Source organism: Botryllus schlosseri, chromosome 7 (assembly GCF_051294905.1).
Source record: "Botryllus schlosseri isolate E-star chromosome 7, Bs_hap1, whole genome shotgun sequence".
Taxonomy (NCBI): Eukaryota; Metazoa; Chordata; class Ascidiacea; order Stolidobranchia; family Styelidae; genus Botryllus; species Botryllus schlosseri.
This window is the reverse complement of record NC_137242.1, coordinates 12,960,622-12,974,224: the sequence shown is the minus strand read 5'-3', so window position 1 is coordinate 12,974,224 and position 13,603 is coordinate 12,960,622. Positions and strand designations below refer to the sequence as shown.

At 38.6% G+C, this 13,603-nt stretch overlaps 1 long non-coding RNA gene across 2 annotated transcripts; it reads left to right on the top strand.

The window, feature by feature from the left end:
* Positions 1-7,417: 7,417 nt before the first annotated feature.
* LOC145443392 (uncharacterized) lies at positions 7,418-13,433 on the top strand. 2 transcript variants are annotated; one of them, XR_013916421.1, is made up of 6 exons: positions 7,418-9,114; positions 9,392-9,986; positions 10,434-10,554; positions 11,099-11,291; positions 11,781-11,879; positions 12,248-13,433. It is a non-coding gene; the product is annotated as an uncharacterized LOC145443392 (long non-coding RNA). The 2 variants fall into 2 exon arrangements; XR_013916420.1 differs by having other exon boundaries at positions 7,418-9,986.
* Positions 13,434-13,603: the final 170 nt, after the last annotated feature.

Sequence of the window (13,603 nt, the reverse complement as noted above, 5' to 3'; positions counted from 1 at the left end):
TTTGGCAAAATTATTTTTTTCCTTTTGTTGACCAGTGTTTTTTATGCCTAGCCAGATGGCTTCATTCGTTGACAGAGTGAGCTCGATGACATCCACAAAAAGACATGGGTCTGTTAGGAAGACTTCCAGTTTAGTTAGTATTTAGGGTGCGAGCTTTTTCTGTTAAATAGCGCTTTACTTTAACGCTCAAATATGAAAAAAATAATAGTAGTAATATAGTTCTATATATCCCTGTTCATGAGATCCAGTTTAATATAGAATGGAGGAAATTAGATCTGTCGATAAGAGCAGCAGGCTCTGAAACATTTTAAAGCCTGGTTTAAGATACTCCCTCATCGGCCACTTACGTTTAATCCTCGGATTGAAGTATCACTAATTTATCAAAGTTTTAAACTGTTATTCTGCTAACTGCGCGTCTCTGACCACTATTGGTTGAAATATATGTCTCAAATCGAACACACTGCGACAGTGTTTCACATATAACCGGAATAATGCCCTGCATGACTCAAATCCACAGAAGCTAAATATATTTGACCGTTTACTATTTATAATGTCACCTAGTAAGCGATGCACATTTAATTCGCTGTACGATTCGTAGCTTCAACGTTAAACATATTTCTTCGGTTACGATTAGAGCCCGACCGAATATTATCGGTTCGCTGATAATATCTAGTTGATATGACCCATTGAAAATAATATCGGTATCGGGAATTATAGATAAAAATATCGCCCTGCTCAAGGGCGTTAGTATACTTCATGACCAAACTTATCAGTGACTGTGAAGCTGTTCCAATTAACGCTCTAGAGCAGTGCTCTTCAACCTTTTTCGTCGTGGTACACCCTTTTAACATTTTCTCAAAACTCGTACACCCCTGACCATATAATACACCGATAACGCAGAAAGTTGCATTTTGATTATATATACAATACGTCCGGATTCCAGCGGGGAGTCGCCATGGCCCATGGACGACAAATACTCATATGAAATTTGATACTGGGAACTCAACATCGCGGAGAGCCCTTGCGGTGTTCTGTGCCTTCACTTATTTCTTGATATATGCCTTGCGTAAATTTTCTTATTGTAGAAGCAAAACATCCCAGCAGACTTGCAATATATAATTTATGTACCAAAATCGCGAGTATAAATGTCAAGAAAAGATACTAGAATTATGTGTGTAGTCGCGCCGAGCGCGAAAATTTTGTCCCTTGAATGGATTTCATCGAAATTGTTGGTAGTTTCACATATTATTTTCAAAAGTTTATTCATTCTCAGCTCACGTGATCAGATTAACCCGTAGAGCTGATAGAGGGGGTCTTCGAAAATATTGGGCACAATATTAATGACGATGCATCTTCCGGTTTTTATTAATCACTTAGTTGCATGTTGTTATTTCTTGGCCTCCCACCAGGATTGTTTGTATTGTTATTATTAATATTTCTATTACACATCAATTAAAGTGGCGATAAGCGCATGTTTAGAATTTGTGCGCCACGACAGTGCATTTCTTAAAGTTTAGTGTCTTTGCTTTGGGTAATGAGGACGAATTTCAGTTGCACGCGCACTCCCACTCTTCATTCTCTCTCGCTAACGTGCGTCCACTTTCAGGACTCTGCTGCTGACTTTGGAGCTCTGCTCACCTTTCTCTCGAACCAGCAACAATTGGTTGCATAATGACGCCAACACACGCTAATTTAAATATGTGTAGAAGGTCGCAAAATTATGGGTTTGCGGCTTAAGGAGGTTGAGCACCCCTGGCCTAGCCGAAATAAGGATGCACATTTGAGCAAGGCTGCAACGTATAGTAAATGCTAAATACGAATCAGGGCTCAAGGTTACTGGATCACCATCTAACGCAGTGGTTCGCAAACTCGACCCCCTGGCTGCGCAAGCATATATTCTGCGCTATTCATAAGCTTGCCGCAGGAAGCACCAATTCAAAATGTCTGAGCTGTAGCGGTGGTTTCCTTGAGAAGCATCAGACAGATATCGCAAGCTGAACACATGCTAACTCCACCCTGCTCTACTCGAAAAGGGTGTCCTGTCAATACCGAGAATGGACATTACCGATAATGGACAATACCGATAATGGACACCACCGAGAATGGACATTACCGAGAATGCAATACATACAATGCAGGCATGTTTTGCATATCAGAGATGAGCATGGATTAGGATTAGGTTTTGAAAAAACAGGATTTGTGAAATTTTGTCGGATTTGGATTGGATTAGGATTAGAGATTTTTTTCTGAACGGAATAGGATTTGGATTGGATTTACCGATTTTCTGGGAGATTAATATGTCGTGTGGCGAATGGCGACAAACTTTATTCAGATCAGTTATTGATGTACTTATAGTACACTACACTATGGTCCACTCGGTGCAAATGAACATGAGAGGTGTAGCCATATGCGAAGTTATCTTAAATCAAGAGAATCAATGGTTGTGAAAGTAAATTTTCCAATAACTCCCTTGCATAAATTAGCTTTTTTTCTGAATTGCAAGTTGGAATCGGATTAGGATTGGACATGGACTATAAAATGAAAAAGTTTTGGATTAGGTTTTGGATTTGAAGTTTCGGATTTGGATTGGATTAGGACATATAAATTCCAAATCCGCTCATCTCTGTTGCATATGAACAGGTCGAGTGTGTGCATAACGGCGTTGCCACATTCGGTATCGATTCTCAGGTATAAATTTCTCGACAACTTCCGTTACATTAAGCTAGATTCTTGGCATTGGCCGTTCTCGGTAATATCCGTTCTCGGTAATGTCCATTCTAGGTAATAGCATTCTTGGTAATGTCCATCTCGGTAATAGCATTCTCGGTAATAGTATGGAACCCTCGAAAAGGAAGTAATAAGTCCATTACCAAAGGTTAACTGATGAGAAACATTTGCTTATGACATCACATTGTACGATATTGCACATCCAGTCAATCTGTTTTGAAGCGTGAACTGGCGTATTTATTGTGATAGCTATAGTCATCGTATCATCGGTTCATCATAATGTGGATCTGGTACAGCCAATCCGAGTAGTACACACTTCAAAAATTAGGCTACATCCTGGGGTGTACGAAACACCCTGTTGAAGAGCATTGCCATATTGCTCATTACCATGTGCGTCAACCTGTACTGACGCATAAACCTGCCTTTGTGATAGCTAGCCATCGGCTCATTTTAATTCGGATCTTGTACACCCCTGTACACCCCATCCGAGTGGTACACCCTTTGAAAATTCTGGTACACCCTAGGGTGTACGAAAACCCCGGTTGAAGAGCACTGCTCTAGAGCAGTGGTTCCCAAACGGTGGGGAATTCCCCACTGGTGGGGAATGCAATGGTTTTTGGTGGGGAATATATGCATTTGTTCAAAATTATATATAGGACAGTCTACATATTCACGGAGACACATGCGCAATTACCGTTACCAGTCAACTGCTCTGGAATGTATGTATCGAACATTATATTGAGTGTTGTTCACAAAACCTCATTTTTAACTCTGGATGGCCAAAATGATGGCGTCACAAACGCATCCAGCACGACTAGTTTGACGTGAAATAACGCTTTCGAGAAATTTTGAGCGTTACTGGTATAGGTTCACAATACGTTTTATGTTGCAGTTATAGGCGATTGTCTTGCGTACTGGTGTCAGGGTTGTAACCAAGTCACAAGGCTCCGAGTCACAAGTCAATCTCACTTTGATATTTTTGACTCGAGTCAAGTCGAGTCATTTTCAATTCCCACCGAGTCAAGTCCGAGTCCAAGTCAGCGAACAGAGGATCGAGTCCGAGTCATGTTATTATGACTCGAGTCCGAGTCCAAGTCCAAGTCATTGTGTTGACTGCTCGGTTTCCAGTTAAAGTCTTCCTAAACCCACTTTTCTAACTCTGTTTGGTGATATTGAATGGTTCGCATTTATAATATATCAATTTTCCTCACTTTTAGCAGTTTCTGGTCGCATTTTCAAGCACCAGTACCAACAAACGAAATCCCAATAGTGTGTTTGGCTTCGAAATTACAATGAAATGTCGGTCTTCGCCGTCTAAATCTCGAGTCAGCAACGACTTGCTTCGAGTCATGCGCAATGACTCGAGTCCAAGTCGAGTCAATACACAGATTGACTCGAGTCGAGTCGAGTCATTTCCGTATTTTGAGAAAATGACTCGAGTCGAGTCATCCGAAAATCGTGACTCGAGTCTGACTCGAGTCGAGTCATGACTCGAGACATTACAACCCTGACTGGTGTGGTTGTGTGTTTTGTGTAGTCAAACCAGCAAATAACTGCTATGTGATGACAGAAAGGCTGGGTAGTGGAGAACAGGACTGTAACTGCCGCAGCCCAAACCCCCCAATTAGGGGGGGCGAGCTCGAAGGGGCCCAAAATTATTTCGTGAATTAATATGAATTGAAGTATTTTTTTAAAAATTTATGCCACTTTTTCAAAAAAATTTCGCGCTGTGTGCGCAATTTCATATTGCCGAATATCTGATTATTGGGTACCCTTCCCCCACGAAAATTTGTAGAATTTATCGAAATATAGACTTCGGCGTCGGCCATTACTGCGCCACGACGCACCAAGGCATATGAAGTTATAGGCCATGTAGCATGCAACTCCGAGAAGTGTTCCGGAACGATCAGCAGCGAGAAGACCTTGGCCGAGAAGGAATGCCCTTGTAGCGGCTCAAAACTTCGATATATATACAACAAAATACATATATGTTTAATTGGATAAATGGCCGAATGTTCCTGTCCTGGCGATCTGAGCCCCACAGGACAAATGACATCCCGCAGGGAAAAAATATTTGCCAGTAATGCAATACCAATTTGAGATTGTGTGTGCCTTTTAGTTTTGGCGTGTTCCATATCTTTTGACATAGCAGATATAGGAGGTCACGAAATAGCATAATGTAACGAAGTGAATATACCAACGGTTCCGCCCGAAGATGTTCAATTCTTATTTAGGGGTCCTACCTTTTCTAACACACCTCATTCAGCTCTACCGGTAAATCTGATTACGTGAGCAGAGGGGATACAAAATTGATAGCAAAATATATGCGATTCTCGATCATATTGGCCGATTCAAAATGAATTATATAATCTTTTTCGTGCGTTTAGTCGATATAAGGCGACGCATTAAACAGTAGACCCGATGTAGCTGATAAGTTGCAGCGTACAGGCTCAGCGGGGCTGAGGAGGTTCTGGTGGCCCAAGACCAACGTTTTTTTTGGGCGTGGCTAACAAAGTGCTGTTATGATCCTGGTGGGGGATGTAGGCTAGGAATAAATCTGAAGTGGGGAATGAAGACAAAAAGGTTGGGAACCACTGCTCTAGAGTTTTGGAAATGGGCTTTATGCTAGATGCAATGTATTTTGAATATCAGTTGAATATATCTGGGTTATCGGATGAGTTTCGCAGTTTTATCGGTGTCGGCAAAAAAAGTCTCATTTCGGGCGGACTCTATATGTACGATAGCTATGCTCACTGCTCAGTGACCGCAGGCTGAGATGGCTCTATATGAAAATGCTCTGCTAGCAAGACGTAAGATCGTGTTGATGGACACAGTAAACCGAATGTTTTAAAACGCAGCAGCTCTTGTGTTAAAACATCATTCTTGACTTGTATCACATACCGTCGATGTGATACCACATTCAGAAGATCCGCAACGGTTGTTCATTTACAAAACATTCCAAACCAACCGCACCCTTCACTTGGCGTTGAAGAGATTTCCAGAATCAAACCAATAACGTATCGTCTGAATTACGTGAGGAATGGCGAAACTTGTGTGCCACCGTTTTCATGAGAAATATGCCAAGTATTTGTATATTGCTAAGTTTGTGTGATCACTGTGTGTGATCCTATCCAATCGACATTTGCTGCCATTTAGGGGATCACTGATTGTGCAATAACGATCACACTGCTTAATTTCCAAACTGTTGCCCATTCTTAGCAGCTATTTCCGTTTACTCAACAGTGGAATATCCAGAATTTGTCAATGCGACTAACAATATACGGAAAAGTTTGGGAGAAAGTTAATTCTGTGTGCAGTTTATGTGAGATGTCTCTAATGAGACACAAAGCTTTATAATCCCATCAGTATGTATGCATTTACTTTATTGAATAGTGAAGAATGCGAAATTTGGTTGTGGCCGTGGCGAGATAATTTGTTAGAATATTTGGACTGTATTCCGTGTACAGTGTATACGGCGAGGGAGTCGAAGAATCATACTTACTTGCAGAAGGCGCTCTTACGAATACAGCGTATCACGAAAGTCTTACTAAATAGCCTATATACATCAACAAAATTCAGGAGGTTCAGCTGTGGGCTTATATTATTCAGGGTAGACTCCCATGCCCTAATAAGTTTAACGTGTGGTGGTATGGGCTCGTATTTGGCTAAGTCATTATAGAATCAATAGATTAGTGAAGCTAAACGTAGTCTTGAAACTATATAACTAAAGCATGTTGAGGATGGGTGGGATTCGTGGCCGCTCCGAAATCGTATTTGATCTGGAATACAGGGAGAGAATCAATCAAGAAATGAAGAGAACATGGTTGGCTAACTATGACCAAGAATAGCAGATCCCAAAAATTCTCCTGAAATCTTGCGATCCAAGCAATTCATTAGGGCATATAATTTCACGGAAAGTACACAATTATCAATGTTAAAAGATTTCTCTTGTCATATGATATTTTCTTTCATCGTTTCTTTAAATTGTCTTTTATTGAAATTTGATATATTAAATGGGAATGAATCAATGGATCATTAAACATGTGCTTAAATGGGAATTGGGAATATCCCGAAGAAGAATTATGGGAACACACTAAATCTACTCTTAATCATCATTTGCTTTTGAGGTGAGAGAAAATAAGACAAGATTTCTTTCTGAAGTATCTGTTCCAAATGTTTGCTACTGATATCCGAAATTCTATTCCAAATTCTCTCACTATCGAAACAACCTATGACTTGACAGGTCATTCAATATTTCCATCAAATCGTATAATCGACAGTAAGCATTTGATTTGGTGAAATGCGATGACATCAAGCGATATTGTGATGTCGTTCGGAAAATGTCTGTCGAATCATTGATAAAGATAGACAAGATGACTTGTTAGAAAATGGATTGCTTCACCATGATTTTACTAATATTCGTGGTATTGGGCGTATATTCACGGTAAATTAAAAAATATTTCGGGATCCCAACTGGAAGGTCTCGCGACTTACATTTGGATTCTGGTCCGTAATTTAAGAATCGCTGCAATGTATAGACTATATCAATGTCGGATATGATCATGAATTCGAACTAATAACCGGACTTGAACGAGCGATGTGATTAGGATATGACCTTTCCACAATTTTCAAATTCCATGTGACTTCTGAATGAAATTCGACTGACTACCGAATATGGAGTTGAGTATGATATACACTGTAAATACGCAAGGTCGTATTGAACACTTCATAACACTTTTTTCTGCGTACAGACACACTTTTTGGGCATATAAACGCATTGGGCCATTATCGTCGCAACGCTTCTGCGTATTTCTCCGTTTACATGTAACACTTCGCCAGTGCGGCTTATTTTCAAGAAAATTTATACTTGGTAATTTATCATCAATTTTGCATTCATAAACCATCGCTACGTTTGGAAATCACATTAAATCACGGAATATGTAAAATAATATTACTCACTTGACCCAACACTAAGTTTAAGGGTAATATTTCAATGAAATATACATATTTCCCTGTGACCCAGAGGGGTCACAACCTTCGTTACGGTAGAGCGCGCTCGATTTCAGTTTGGATTTGAATTGGTGGTTCGTCAGGCTTCAGGCAGAGAGTAGGGTACACGAAAAGACTTGGCGGAATGGATATATTGAAGCAGTTTCTGCTACCTGATGGCGTAAAGGATCATAACATCCATGTACTATAAGGTATGGAAATGCGGTAAATGTTATTGAATGTATGTAATGTGAGAATAGTCATAAAATTAACTCGTTTTGACATTGCAGTAACGTCGTTTGTTTTAGATGTTTTAGCAGGTTACTGATATCCCTTATTCATATAAATGTTCTTTAGATGTTTTGTAGTATATGATTCGTCTGATATTATTGCTGGATGATCGAGCTTCGAATCTGATAATATACCAGGCTGCGACCAGGTCCAGTACTACGGTACTGATGGGAAGCTGCTATAAAAGTAACTTTTTTGACATATGGATAAAGGGATGTTCTCTCTATCCACACTGAAATATCACTGTGTAGGCGATATTGTGGTCTATTGTGAACAAGTACTGCAATGTCAGCAATTGAATGCCGGTATGACAGTCATGCAACGGTTTTGATTGTTTTTCAACTGCAACACATTTTACACTGTAGGCCTACTGTTTATTCCAAGTGGTAAGGTGTTAACTGAAGATATTTATTTTGAAATATCAAAATAAGTCAGAATTTTGTCAAAATTGTACCGTCAGGTCAAAAATTGCCAAAATTCTTTACAAAATCAAAATTTTGTTGGCAACTTGCATTTCATTTGTATCATAGATGATTGCACTGTCGGTGAACTTATCATTTTACAATTTACATCTTGTAGCCTACTTTATAGTCCTACCGTTGTAGACGGACCATCGTCTGCTCATTGTGAATCATAAACTGTCAAATGAAACAAATACTCAATGTAGCCTATTGCACTATCCTAACTGAAGCAAGACTGCGTGGGCATTGGTTCTTCGATTAGAAACCGTATGATGAATAATTGCGATGTAGACAACTTTGTCATAATGAGAGAGAGAGTGCAGTGTAAGCACAACTTCAGTGTTGCCGGTCAACAACTGCAGCTGGTGAACGTTCTTTCTTCATTCTTGCCAAGCTACTTAGTTAGGACAGACACTTTCTACCCGAAAATGTCGGAAGGTATCTTTCGTTGTACTACAACAAATTTTTAATTATTTCTACCATAATACGAGATGTACCTAATACTAGAATTATTCATGGGTCCAGATTTCGATAAAATAAGTTCTTTTTCATGTAAAAATTTGTCAATTTTCATGCTAAAAGATTTTTTAGGTCAAATTACTTCGGAAGAACAGACAGCTCCAGCCAGAAATAAAGATAAGTTCCGGTAATACAATTCTAACACTATGTGAGAAACTCCTAATTTAAGTACATGGGGTCAAAATTAAGTTTTTCATCATCAAAATATGTGTGAATTTGAATTTTTTAGTCAAAATCTTACCTTTTTAGGTCCAAAAAATCACCCCAATAATAGCACAGCCAATCAAACAATCTTTTCAACAAACCATGGATCATAAGGGGTAGTATTTGTTTTGCCCAATCCCCAAATTTGACTTTTCTGAGTTTATTGTGATACGGTAACTGAACTAAACTATATTTTGCAGGTAGTATGTATTGAACTTGGCACCTTTTTGAAATGCATTTGCTGTATGGAATACTGGTAAGCATCACGGTGTTTTGTAAGTGAACTGGTATATCCTTAGAGAATGAATTTGATTCTGTTGCAATCGGTTATCTTTGTGATAAAGATTTTTATGAATGTTTGCTGGTAAAATTTCACAAAAATTGTTAACAATCCAGGAAGTATACTAACTGTGCCAGAGTAAAATTGGTGGTAACGTCATGTTCAACTTTCCATTCCATTACTCAATTATTCTATGAAATACACCCTTCTGTCACGCACAACTTATTGCAGAAAAAAAAGTGTATCCAGTATGATATCTGCGTGATTACTGAGCAGTTCATTTATATTGCGAATTTTGGCAACAAATATTTCTTTTCAATAGTCTTGGATTGATCCTCAAATTCGTTCAACTGATGTCTACTCTTTAAAAAGAGCCCCCTGGGTCTACCGTGCCTGCGCTATCAGACGATGTTGACAGTGACGTGAGGAGTCGTTCGTAACGGGTTTTGTGCCGGCAAAGTCATTTTATGTGATACAGACCTTTGTCTCAAGAGCCCATGGATACATGTGATTATGTAAGACTATTTTTTCATTTTATATATCACCATTGATAATGTAATTTGCTGGTTTTTGCAGTCCTACTTTTCTCACGAACTATCTCGCAGAGTAGCTTACGGGCTGTATGTATGTATGTATGTATGTATGTATTAATGGGTACGGGCTACGGGCTACGGGCTATTCGATATGAGCTGAAAAAGGCTTCATCTGTGTACACTGTACAGTACAGTGTACCCTGAACTGTGTAGACTGAACACTGAACAGAGATGTAGTTGAACGTAATGAGCTCGTGTAACTTGTACTTTAACTATTGCTTACCGAACTATAATGGGCTAGGTCAGTGGTTCTCAACCTGGGGGGCTGAGCACCTCTCCGGCGCTTCTGTAACCTATCTGTGTGAAATATTTATATTTACTTCTGCATCAAATTTACAATTTTCCTTGGTAATGTTTCGTATTTTATAGGAGCAGCATTTGGATTTGACCAGTAAAAAAAAAGATCCGCCATGGCACGCCACGAATCAGGGACTCATCAAGCCTGGGTTGCGGCTGATGGAAAGAATATGAAAAATGCCCTAATGTGCAGGTAGTATGTATTGCAATTGGCACCTTCTTGAAATGCATTTGTTGTTTAAAATACTGGTAAGCATCGCGGTATTTCGTAAGTAAACTGGTATATCCTTAGATAATGAATTTGATTCTGCTGCATTCGGTTATTTTTATGAATGTTTGCTGGTAAAATTCCACTAAAATGATTAACAATCCAGGAAAGTATGCTACTCGTGCTGTAGTAAAATTGGTGGTACGGTCACATGCAACTTTCCATTACAATAATTATTTGTTCTATGAAAGACACCCTTTTGTCACATACAAATGTATCCAGTGTGATATCTGCGTAATACTGAATGCCGGTGACGTCATATTTTGTGATGTACAACGTTCTTTCGAGTTCTCTACTAGTTGCTGACGATTACCCCTGACGAGTCTCAGCCGAAAATAATCGGGCTCATTTCAATATGCATATACTATTCAATTTTATATTGAAGTTTTGCACCTCGGTGAAGCTGTTCGAATATGGAATAGTTCCCTTGTATTGCAAATTTTTGAAACAAGTATTTTCTTTTCAACAGTCTTGGATTGATCTTCAAATTCATCCAACTGGTGTCGACTCTTCGAAGAGACCCCCTGGTTCTACCGTGCCTGTGCTTACAGACAATGTTGATAGTGACGTGAGGAGTCATCTGAACGGATTTTGTGCCGGTGCAGTCATCTTTTGCGATGGTAATACTTTTGCCTCAAGAACCCATGGAAACATGTGATTATGTAAGTCTATTTATTCATTTCATATATCACCATTGATCATGTAATGTGCTGGTTTTTGCAGTCCTAATTTTCTTGATAACTATCTATATATGCTATATGAGCTGAAGAGAGGCTTGATCTGTGTACATTGAACAGAGGTGTTCTTGAATGTAAAGAGCTGGGGTAACTTGTATTTAAACTACTGCTTACTGAACTATACTTGGAACATCAAATTGAGATCATTTCCCATGTCGTGCTAATTCCAAATAATTTCGCTAATTAAATTTCATCAGGAAGGAAGTATTCTGAAAGATTGAGAACAATTACAATTACTGCAATGAAGGAAAAGTATTCATCACCTTCGATAAGATGTCACAAAGTTTTTTGTACTAAAGACAATCAATGTGTCCTTTGTCTGGACAATTATTGTAATGGAAATCCAAACCCATAGGAATACCGATTCTACTATATTTATTTTCGGATCTTGTTTGCAATCAATTACATTTTCAGCAAAACGAGGTTGATGAAGTCAACTGTCTTCTTCTCCAAGCCAAATTGAGAGACAAGCTAATACAATCCAAGACCCAAGCGCATGTCTTATTGAAACAGGTATCGTAATCTTTCTGTTTTGTGGACCATACAAATTTACATAGACCGTTCGTAGACGTACATAGACGTTCTGCTATAAATTTCATTCTGAGTTACAGTTCTGCATTCTCACTGTGGCCTGTGCGTCTGAATGTCAATGTAAATGTCAAAATGGCCGAATTGAAAAAAGCGCAGACCTAATTCAAGATATTTTTATTAGTCGTTATGCGAATTTTAGTCCTTCTCAGTGATAGGATTTCACATGTACCCGAGCGCCTTTCCTGCGCTTGTGTAACCTGCATGTGTGAAATATTTATATTTATTTCTGCATAAAATTTAGAATTTTCATTGACATATTCAAAACTTTGGAATTTAATCACATTTTCAAGGAGCACAACTTGGAGTCGACCAGTAGAAAGGAAGCAAACACCATGGCACGCCACGAATCAGAGATTGACCGATCCTGGATTGCAGCTGATGCCAAGAATATAAAACTGCTTCGGTGAAAATGAAGTATTCAGACTCATTGTTGACGTTTTAAGCTACTATGCATTGGATTGTCATACCCTGAAGGAGTGGTTCTCAAACAGGAGAAAGCATTTGAAGGGGCGTGAACCCGCTGTCAACTAAAATCTTTTTCGCACATGGCAGCTTCTACTTATTTCTCTGTGTATGGTCAGAATTTAATGTTTGAATATTCTCTCATCAACAACTATTACTGTCACTGCCATCCAACTATCAGTTGGGATTTCTAGCGTTCTGGTTGCTTTTTTTAATTTCATGATACGACGATAAGGAGTGTGTGAAATTTTTTTGCCATCATAACGGGGCGTGTCCAAATATGTTCAAGAATCAGTGCCCTAATGACTTCCAGATTTCATATTTTGCAGCAGACTGGCAAATAACAAAATCTTTTCTGTAAATCTGCAAAATTTGTATGGACTCAAAGAAACGGTTTCTTTGTTATTTAAACAAAAGTGATTGACATTAACCTGATATAAATCCTTGTAATGCAAGCCCAAGAATATTTTTGATGCCTGGTTAGCACTTAGCAGGCCCAATTTCATTAAGAGTAAAAAACTACTTTATTACTTGTTTATCGTGGTAGTGGGAGTGAAACTGATATATTCATTGTTTGCTTTTTTACAATAAAATTAGAAATTTACAAGCCATAATTTGATCAATTATAAATATGTTTTAATGATTTGTGTTGATCATGTTTTCCGTTAACGGACGTAACCAATGAATTTGATTCCATGCCATTGTCACGAAAGTTAAAGATACTAAATGATATTCTTAAATGATATCTTGTTATCACTATCCCTAATTCCCTATGCATTCAATTTCATGATTGAACGAGTTGCATGATATTTGTAGTGAGTTTGCTCTTGATCATTTGTGATGTTCGTGATTTCATGGACTATTCCGGAAACGGTTTCAACTGCTGATCTGAATTTATGAAACCCTGTCACAGCAGCTATTGGAAATTTCAATGTTTGCACGTATTTAATCACCCAGGTTGGGTATTATAAGCGTCATCTATTCATGAATCAATAAAATCTAATTTTATTTTGAGCCCTGCGTTCCGGTGACTAGTTAACCAGCCACTTTGAGGGTAAACACTTTTTAGGTAAACACTTTTAATTTAAACACTTCGCAACACTTCTAGGCGTTCAATTTTTGGATCACGTTTCGTGTTCAATTTTCCGGGTTGAGCAACACTTCAGAATTTACAGTGTAGGCTA